The sequence below is a fragment of the Trachinotus anak genome, unplaced genomic scaffold (assembly GCF_046630095.1).
Source record: "Trachinotus anak isolate AG129_WGS33_773 ecotype Australia unplaced genomic scaffold, CSIRO_AGI_Tana_v1 ptg000008l, whole genome shotgun sequence".
Classification (NCBI taxonomy): domain Eukaryota; kingdom Metazoa; phylum Chordata; class Actinopteri; order Carangiformes; family Carangidae; genus Trachinotus; species Trachinotus anak.
In genome coordinates, this window is record NW_027273859.1 from 314,090 (window position 1) to 325,000 (window position 10,911).

General features: G+C 41.8%; 1 long non-coding RNA gene across 1 annotated transcript; it reads right to left on the reverse strand.

The window, feature by feature from the left end:
• Positions 1–222: 222 nt before the first annotated feature.
• Positions 223–5,794, reverse strand: LOC139624778 (uncharacterized). The gene is made up of 3 exons (XR_011691742.1): positions 1,401–5,794; positions 791–854; positions 223–600 (listed from the first exon to the last, which is right to left on the reverse strand). It is a non-coding gene; the product is annotated as an uncharacterized lncRNA (long non-coding RNA).
• Between the last annotated feature and the right edge of the window lie 5,117 nt (positions 5,795–10,911).

Sequence of the window (10,911 nt, forward strand, 5' to 3'; positions counted from 1 at the left end):
TTTCCTATGAACTACAGAAGTATTGCCTGGGTTTTCCAGATTTACCATACACCTTGTGATGACTTTAACAGTACAGTTTAGTGAATGAGTTTTCAGTGTCATTGAAGTTGATAATTCATAGTACATAAAGTTCATAAAACACATGGAAGCACAAACTAAAATATCTGGCTTTTGATCCTTCATTGTCAATGTTCTAGGATTGTCAAAATTTATACCATAAAACCACCAACAAACGTAGACCAAGAGATTCATAAATACATTTATTGCACCTTTTAAAAATCATCAGTTTCAACAAAATCATTAACCATCGCCAATACTGGAAAGGTATGTAAAAAGTTTTTACTAAATTCAGTAACTTTTATAAAAATAAAATACTTTTGTGGCTCAAGGTAAAGGTGAACTGTCACAAGTTTGCATAATAAATTGTTCAATCCCTCATCTTTAGTAACAAGTAGTAGAGGTGTTAGACAGCTCCCCCTTCAGACCACCCCAGCCAAAATAATGGACGGAGACACCATCATCACCAAGGTTGGTGATGATGGTGGTCTCTGTAGCTCTTTGGGCTCCACGATGGACGTAGCTGTCCCCAGTGATCCAGAACTTGGCCAGATGGAAAGAAACACTGTAATATTGAGATATGTGTGATATTCTAGCAGGAAAAAGGTAAAATAAGAAGCACTCTTATTAGATTAACTCCGCAGTTATCTGAAAATACAGTACTCCCTCCAGCTAGTTGTAAAAACTGCTGTACTGTTTTACAATAAATAATATAATAGAAACTAATACTCACTTCAGTGGCATTGAGTGGGTGCAAATGCAATAATCAATCCAAGCAGACGGTGATCTAACTTATTCTGAAAGAGAAAGAATAATTCCAACAGATGTTTTGACGCCTGTTTTTAACGATGAAATTAGCGAAAAACTAAAAACAGTGAACCACACTTAATATCAACGCGCACTTACGTGATGATCGATTGCACTGCGAGAATAAACATTAATCAATAACACTGATCTGCTGGGTCTGCAGGTCTCCAGCACATTTCACTGTAATAAAGTTATCGTTTTGTAACTTAACGACACCGACAACCTGCTGTCATCGTTAACACTCATGAAGTCAGGCAATAACCTTTGATTCACAGAACCAGTTTTAAAACACAACAGCAAAGGGTTTCACCATTTACAGTCTATGGTTTTACCACAAGATGTTACTGCTGCTACTCTACAGTTAGCTCACATACAGTTAGCTTACTCTGTGTGTAAGCTAGCACACGGTAACTTCAGTTACAATAACATTTCATTATCTGTGTGTACATTACATTCCTGTGTGTAATATTTTCCACATGTGGTCATGCATGTAGTTATCTATTAACAGTAAGTTATCACCTAGTACTAAAGTTTACCTTGACTTATGGAGAATGACTGATTTCGGATTCACCCGGAGCAGCCTCTCACGGTCCGTCAGGTAGCCGGTGTAGGTGGGCGGGGAACCGGCGGGCACAGTGACCTCGGCTCTCAGGTCAGCTCCACCCCTCGCTCCTCCTCAGCTCCACCCTCTTCTTCAAATATGGTTTCTTCTGGTTTCAAAAAATCAAGATGGCGGCGGCCAAATTGCAAACTCGAGGCTTCAAAACGGCAGTTCGCAAACCAATGGCTGACGTCACGGTGGGTTGCCACTTGGTGTAAGCAGAGTATCTGTGAGCCCTGAGGCCAAGTATCCTCCTCAGCGTCCAGGCTGCAGTTCAGCTGGTACAGGAGGTGTGTGGGGCAGAGACTCTGGTTCGTAGGTTGAAGTCCTGAACAGTCTCAGCTGTCTGGGTTGTGTTTTCTATTTTGTGTTACTCACCTCTCCTCCTGTGTCAGATCCCCACTTCCTGCCCTTGTGGGTCTCCCAGCTGTGTGACTGTCTGCCCTGCCCTGCTGGTGTTTGATTGATGGGAGTGTACTCTGACCTCTCCTCTGCCCGTGTACCCAACAACGTTTGCAGACCTTTTTGGACCCAGTGATGGTTTGTCTGTCGTTCATTCGTTGTCCTGTCTCCTGTAGTCTCTGTCACAGTTTTCTGGGATGATTCTGGGGAGTGTAGTTGGTCGACAGCTTCAAATGTTAACGCAAACACACAAACACTTTCTCTTTCAACAGTCTCCATCAGAAACTTGTACAGTAGGAGACAGATCCCCAGCTGACCAATCACAGCTCTTATGGTCTCCATGTGGTGTTTGTCGCCATGGCCTCAACATGTTGGTACATTTTTCACACACAACCAAAGGCCCCTGAATGCCTCAGTATACTTCAGGTGAAGGTGCTGTGAAGCTGTTGCTGTCTGGATGCATGGTGTTGAGAGTAAAATGACCCACTACAGGAGATCTGGGAGGAGGCTACCTTACCTTCCAGTGTGGCCAATCAGAAGAGGCAGAGACTTTAGGGGCACAGTAGTTCATATGAAACGTACATAAAAAACCTTAGACGGGACAAAGAAGTAGAACAGCAGAGAATTATCAGGACTGTCATTCAGTTTGAAATCTCCAGGTGAGTAGCTGGTTTTTAATGAAGTGCAGCGTGCATTTGAATCATCAGTGATGCATGGATACACTGGTCTGTAACAGCATGAAGAGGCTCTGCACTGGGCTGTCACACACTGACAGACTGAGCATGATATCCAGGAATATGGGGATGTGATGCTTGTTTAGTATTTATTAATCCCTCCACCAAACTGCAAGTCAAATTGGTGTTGTTGAATCAGAGATGACTCCGATAATGATGACAGAAGAATTACATGTCTAGCAGTCTTATCAGGCACCAAGTATATCCCACGTCAGTTGTTTGTGGCAACGCCAGGCTCAGTCAGAACTATCAAAGTATTTATGCTGTCACGTCTCAACAGAAAATCACCTCCCAATCCTGCCTTGCTTTCTCTCCAGCATAATAATCCCTGATTTCAATTTGTGCCGCGTCCTGAGGTTTTGTGGGCATTTACTCAGCAGAAGGGTGTAATATCAACACGGTGGGAGGATAGGAGAATACAAGCGCTATAACACATTCCTCACCAGTAATTTCCCCTTGACAGGTGATAGGTAATTTTCATGTCCATCCAGAGGTGGACCAGAGCTATGATTAGGACAGCGTATGATAAGGACTGTGGTAATACCTGCTTTCCTGGCCTCATTCCTCAAATCCATTTGATTGTCATTGACCAATGACTGTGTCATAGAAGCAGCCTCAACAAATCCAGCTCTTTTAATCATGTTCTACCATGAAGAACATTTCAGTACTCCTGTACGATGCCTGTACATCTCTGTTCTGGTCAGGCTTTATCTTTATTTCATCTAAGATTCTTCCCACAGTCAACAATAAAGACTTGACTCTGCCAGCACATTCAGTACTTCAACAGAGGATCCTTTATCACTTTTCTCACATGGTTCACATTGTTCATTTGTTCCACCTCATTTGGATCACTGTCCAGAAGTGTGGTACTAGTCCAGTACTGCACGGCTGAATGTGAACTGTAACAGAAGAGCTAAAATTATCAGAACATACATAACCTTAGGTTGCTCCTGGGTGAGGGACAGGATGGTTATTTCTTTGTTTTACAAGAAATATTTCATTTTCTAAAATTCCAAATGTCCTGTACCATCAATATTTATAGTGTAGTAATGGTCACAACTTTAGACATGCATGAAGAGCAGGGGCAGAGTGGAGATACTCGTACAGTGCTTAAATGACACACAGATTCTACAGGTTGCTATCATTCCATTTGTCATGTCATTTTCTGCAATATTACAACTTGCCGCACGAACCTGTCCTCTGTACTCCTTACACTCTTCAGGTCCAGTGTTCACACCTGTTCACGCCTGAGTTTTCCTGCCCCCTCCTCCTCCTCCTGTCTCCTCAGCATTACTGGACTGACTCAGCTCTGAAGCTGCAGAACAAGAAGAACAGGAATAACACACACACGTTAAAAACCTTTTACATTTTATTTATTTATTTATTTACATTATCCAGCTGTTAATAACACACAACAGAAACAGCAGCTAACACAAATGTACAGGGTTGCTGCTAAAAACTAGCAGCTAGCTATACTAGCCACATTTTATATGACCTGAGCTAGCAGCTATCTACAACGCCCTTGCTTAGCATTTCAGCTGCTGGGTCTTTAGTTTATGTTGAATATCTCTGTTATTGTTACAGTTACAATTGGTCAGCTAATGAGAGGCCGCTCATTGACCCCCTACTGCAAATATAGACTTTGTTGTGGCTCGTGTGCTGGGAGAAACAAGAGGCTGCCAGGCTCAGATCAGGCTGCAGGATGGTGCAGCAACGTAGACCACTGTTATATAACACAATATTGTTAGTCTACACAGTATTCAGTCCACCAACTCCACCAGGAGTTCTCCAGACCCTCTAGATTACCACACTGCTGTTGATTGAGAGCTTGTTTTTTACTATATCTCTCATAAACTAACACGGGGCAACATTCTGTAATGCACAGAGGAATGAAAACATGGAAAGGTCTCTATCAAATATTTTTGTGTTTCTACTGAGAAAAGCCTGCTGTTTGTTTATATTGAAGGGTCTTCAGGGGGCGAGGGGGCACTGCGCCTTTTCTCACCTGTACATTGTGAATATGTTCTGAAATCAAATAAAAAGTGAAGTTCACACAGCGTAACAGACCAAATAAAAAGGTCTGTGTGCTGCTCTGATGCTGGAGGGTGACATTTCCTGACGTTTCTTCTTCCTTTGCTTTACACAGTAAAAATCACTATTTGCATAAGAAACTAGAAATATGATTTTTTTAAAACCTAAGGCAGTGAAGCCTGAGGAAAGCTAAACCTGGACAAAAAGCTAAAATTACTAATTGGTTTACTGATCAGTTGTACTTTGTTCGATTGATTTGCAATTAATTCTGGTTTGCGGTGCATAAAAGACAGAGGCTGGCGCCAACCTTGAAGCTTGTGGATACCTTATACTCACTTAGAGGGTGAAGGGGGGTGAACATCAATACGTTGTTGTGAGTATGCCCCGGGACTCGCGCTGATACTGTCCTCTTCATTTGTTGGGGCTGTGAGACATAGTGTATGGAACAATACATTTTCTGTCCGTTTTAAAAGGGAAGTGATGGATGATTTATCCTCTTAAGTGCAGGTGGGTGGTGTGTAACCCTGATCTGCCAGAGCCATTAGTGTGATCTTATGCTTTGGGATACGCAGCGTGGAATTAATGTTTTATTCTCCATAGGGATACATTATACAGAGCTGTGCAGTAAATATAGCTGCTCTTCCAATAATATGGCGTATCAGTATATAAATATGCTGGTTGCTAATAAATATCCTGAGCATGAAGTGATTACATGAACTTCTCAGCTACTTTACTCCTCAACTACACAACTGAAGGAAATTTTATATCTGCATAACACAACACAACACAACATGAGCACAGAGATGTAAAGATGGAATAAAGTCACAGTCATAACACTGAACAATAATCTGTTTTTTATTTAATATATTCTCAGTGTGAGACTGTCCTGTAACATTCTTACCAGTGAACCCTCCAAAGGGTTTTCCAGCCATCTCCTAAGTTTGTCCACAGTCTCATAATAAACTGAAGATTTATTCACAAGTCATCATATAATACAACATATGTCTAATGTTCTGCTGTTGTTTCTCTGTAGAGCTGTGATCAGATCACTGTTCACTCAGCTCTTCATTTCTCCTCAGGACACATAGAGCGTGTCAGTACTGGACCCTCTGGTCAGTACTGGACCCTCTGGTCAGTACTGGACTCTCTGGTCTGTGTAACTCTGCCCTGTTATAATAACAATCCACCAAGGTGCAGCTCATTTGTCTTTTAAAGGGATTGGGAGATTCAATTCAATTCAATTCAATTTTATTTGTATAGCGCCAAATCATAATATACATTATCTCAAGGCACTTTACAGGGTCAGGTCAAGACCTTACTTTGTTACAGAGAAAAACCCAACAGTTCCCACAAAGAGCAAGCGCTTGGTGACAGGAGGGAGGAAAAACTCCCTTTAACAGGAAGAAACCTCCAGCAGAACCGGGCTCAGGGTGGGGGGCCATCTGCCTCGAGGAGATAAAAAAAAGGGGGGGGGGGGGGGGGGGGGAGAGAGACCAGGAACAGCTGTGTAGGTAATGGAGTTATCAATAATAATGACAGATAACAGTGGTTAATAATAATGATGAGTAGTGGTGGATCTGGATCCTGCTGCTCTAGGGGCAGAGATACCTGCAGAAGATCTGCTTTCTGATTGGTTTATTGATGTCATGCCCAAAACACTCCTATGAATAATTAAGAGATTAAGTCCGACCCCTCTGAACCATGAGCCATGAGCAGTGATCGTTGTTTCGACCATTAGAATCAAAAGTGACATGGACACATCCTGACTGTTCTTACACCGTGTGTTTCACACCCTGAGCTCTGTGCGTGTTCATGGGGTCAAAGTGTGTTATGAACACACTTCCCACTTCATACAGTCCTCGTCGTCACTTTTGTCCTGATCTTAGGTTCATCACTGACTGTGTTTAGTAACGTGAGTTATTACTTTTTACCTTTCTGAGATGATCAGGTGACGTCTGAACCATTCACCTGTCCTCATGATTCTCCTCCTGGTGACCTCACCTTACAGTCACTGATGATGGATATCATGTGAACTTAGAAACATTTTGAAGAAATCATCTGAATCATTCCTGCTGTGATAAAAAACAGACGCCATTTGGAGCAAAGTTGTGTCTCTTTTCTTCTTTGGTAGTTTTGGCAGTGCCTTCCCCTGTGCACTGTGCTGAATACAATACAGCGTCACCATGTGATGCCACAACTGCTGTTACAACAAAACACTTGTTAGAAAATAACCTGTCAGAGTTTGTCGAGAGCTGGAGGCGGCATGAAATTTGCAGAGGCACCGGCCTCATAATTCTCTGTTTCAGAAGTCTCACATCAAAACTGACTCAGGAGCAACTGCTGGTGCTGTTTTGCTGTCTCCTGTAGGGCAGCGGCCTGATGTAATGATGTGGTTTCTGATCATCTTCTACCTGTCTGTATCTGCTTGCCTGTGTTGTGTTTTTTATTCTGGTCCATGTGTGACATGTCACGTTCTGGGATAAAACCAATGATGTACAGGCTCTTAGTGGCTGTGGTGATGATTTCTGATTGGTAGTTTGAGGAAATGAGGGGTGTGTGGCGTGGCCATGAATGTAGCGAATGTAGTTTAGTGTTGCTGTATGTTTCCTTTTCTCTTGAATGGATGTGAAGTCAGTGTTGATCCATCATCATGACAGAGAGTAACACACAGAGATTGTGTGTTTCAGAATAATCTACTCCACAAGTCACACACAGGATTTAAATACACCTGAGCTTCTCCTGCTACGACACGTCCACATAAACACAGCTCAAGTCTGTTACTGAAGCAGTAAAAACTGTGATGTTGTGAAATGATCTGGTCTCCAATAGTTCAGATGGTGAATTCAATAAATTTCCATCAGGAACAGACTCATCACAGACAAACCGTCACCACTGACTGCGTTAATATTTAATTAATATTTTTTTCTCATATTAACTTTTTTGTATTTTGTACAAACACTACAGACATAACGTTTGTTATTGGTATTAGTCTTAGTATTAGTATAAGTATTCGTCTTAGTTTTGGTATTAGTATTAGTCTTAGTATTGGTATTAGTATTAGTCTTAGTATTGGTATTAGTATTAGTTTTAGTATTGGTATTAGTATTATTTCCCAGAGGTGTGGAGTAACAAGTCACCTGACTTGTCACTGGAGTCATAAATTTGATGACGTCAGACTTGGACTTAAACTCCAGTGATTCACACAGACTTGAGTCTTTTGACACTGATACTTTTCACCAAACTCCACAGATTTAATAAGTTAATAAGTTATAATAAGTAATAAGTTAGTAAGTTAGTAAGTTAATAATAAGATGTTATTGAAAGAGAGTGACAGGAATCACTTTCCTATTCAACTAACATTAACACGTTAACTAACATAATTTGTTCCCAGTGGGTCAACACTTACACCCCCATCAGTGTTCACCTCAAACCCAACCCACCCCCAGGTTCCCTCCCTGACTCACACACACCTGCTGACGTTACAGCAGTGAAACAGTATGGGTAACAGTCCCCTAACATGAATGTTGCTCTCTTCATTGGTTGATTGGTTTGGACTGGATTGTGATCCAGTTTTGAGCCTGAGGCCTGACACAGTCAGTGACTCCAAGACTGATGCCCAGCTGGCAAACAGTTGTTAGTCTTAATCTGGTTTTGTGAAATCAATAACCAATCAGAAATCAGTCTAATGTTAGCTCGTTATCTGTTATTGATGAGGGGCAGCAGTGAACTAACGTTACTGCCGCTCCTAAAAAATAATGTTAACGTTACTGTAACCACACAGAGTGATAATTACCAGGTGATAAAGGAATGAATGATGTGAGTCTTATTTCCATCTGTAGATCATATAGCACTGTGAGCAGTGGAGCAGGAAGTATTCAGTTCCTTTTCAAAATAAAAATGCTAACACCACACTGTAAAAATACAATACTCCTGTATTTAAAACGTTACTAAAGTAAAAGTGTGTAACTGTGATCAGGAAAATGTACTAAAATAATCTCATGTTTACTGTTATGTAATATGTCATTAGATTACAGCAGGATTTTATTCTTGTAGTTGTTCAAGGTGGAATTAATGATTGTTTTCATTATGGAATAATATGATGATCTCTATTAATCAGTCGTTTGGTTTGTCACCACAATGACCCAGAATCCAAAGTGACACCTTCACAATAATTCTGTCCAACCAAAAGTCCAAACATCACCATTATTAAAATACATTCAAATCGTAAACATAAATAAAAAAGAAAAGCAACAAACTTGTTCTAACTAAAAATACAAATTTTAAAAGCCATTCATGATGAATATAATAAATAATTACTTTGTCTTTAAAAATAGGTTTTATATTTGGTGAAGAGCACATTATGACTTGTTTAGGATACTCAGAGTTCAGGACCTGGGACTTGATTTAAGACTGCAGAATTACATGTGAAATAATGACTTGGTCCCAAACATCAACCTGAAACATGGGGCATCAGCAGTGACAAGCTAAAAGCTGCAGTTCCTCTAATGACCACTAGAGTCTGGCTCCAGCAGTGAGTCAGTCCCCAGAGACTCCCATGTTCAAATGTCCAACTTTACAGCAGAAAGAAACATGTTTGCAGTCTGGTACAGAAACTGTTCTGGTCTCTAGAGCTAATTTCCTCCTTCATGACACCTGTAGCTGAATTTTATGGAACTCACCTGTTTACATTTTATTAAGGACTAAAAGTGTGGAGAATTGAGGGTGTGGCCTCTTTGAGTGACAGGTGGGTGAGTGTATGCTTGCCACAAACATCTCAGCTCCACACACTCCACCTCTTTGACCATATTTGGATTAGCTGGGCGTTAGGGGCGGAGTCAGACACTGCCAAGATAGCGACAGTGGAGCAGCTCACTCTGAGCTTCAGAAACCTGAGGGTGACGTCACAGAGGATATGTCCATCTTTATCTACAGTCTGTGGTTGGTCCCGCCTCTGTTATTTACAGTGACTTCATCTTCAGTGAATCTCAACACATCCTGCACACAATTTAAAGTCTTCCAGGAAGAGGAATGGTACGTGACCTCTGAACCACTGGAATGATGTGAATATAAAACTTGGAACAGGAAGTGTTGGGCTTTATGATGATGATGGTGATGATGATGATTGCTTATACAGGTAGTGCTGAGCATTAACAATAAACAGCCTAAATATAGAGATCAAACTGAGTGTAATGGAAACTGTGGATGTCTTAATGTGGTAAAAACATAAAGTTGACTCTGTGACTCCACCACAGACGTTCCTGATCATACTATATTTGTACATGTAGAAGAATGATGTGCAGGGGTCATGTCCACCTGAAGGTGTGGATGGATGAACAGGAGTTTTCCTCCTTCTCTTTTTCCTCCCCTCCCTCTGCTCCTCTGTCCTGATACCCTCCTATAGAAGGAAGCAGAGATAAGGAAGTGAAGGGAGGAGAGAAAGCCTCGACCACAGATGCTCTCTCAGTCCAGACTGTTAGCTTTTTAGCGCTGGGTGTGTAGCGATCTTGTTACCCAACGTGCTGCCACCACGTTCAGAGACACACTAGAAGCTTCCCTGGGGAGGAGAGCAGCTCCTCTGTCTCCAGAATGGCTGAGAGAAAGATCTGTCTGAGACGACACTGTGTCTGACCCCTTACCCCCCCCCCACACTCCCACCCCCACCACCACCACCCCCAGGCCCCACCAGCTTACAACCCATACGAACTCGAACATCAGCAGCATCAGCAGCTACCTGCTCGTGACAGGAGCCTCTGGAAGCACAACTCTAAGGCATGTTGTCACACCTGGGGGGTCACTGTTGCCATGGAAACAGACCACAAATCTTGGTTCAGAAATATGTGACAGAAACATCTTTCTGCTCTGTAAAATTAAAACATTATCACAAACTTTATCAAATCAAAAATTATTCATCAAAAACAAACTGACTGTATTAATAAGGCCTAAACTGCAGCACAGCCTAGGCCTGCTCACAGGGGCCCAACAGGTCATTGGGAGGGGGACAACAGGACTCTCCAGGCAGACTGGACCCAGAACCACATAGTGGAGGCAGGTATTAAACTGGGTTTTTGGACATCCCACTGTTGGATCCATGAGGTTTATGTAGAAAGGATTGAAGCAGTGTAAAATCATTAAAATCATTTATCATTTTGTCCAACTTCCTCTAAATGTGAATCCACAGTGATATAAAGTAAAGTTTTTTCTGACACAGAGGCAGATCAGCAGTGTAACGGGGCAGTTTATAGGAGCTGGGGCTGGGTTTGCTGGAGAGCAGGATGGGCA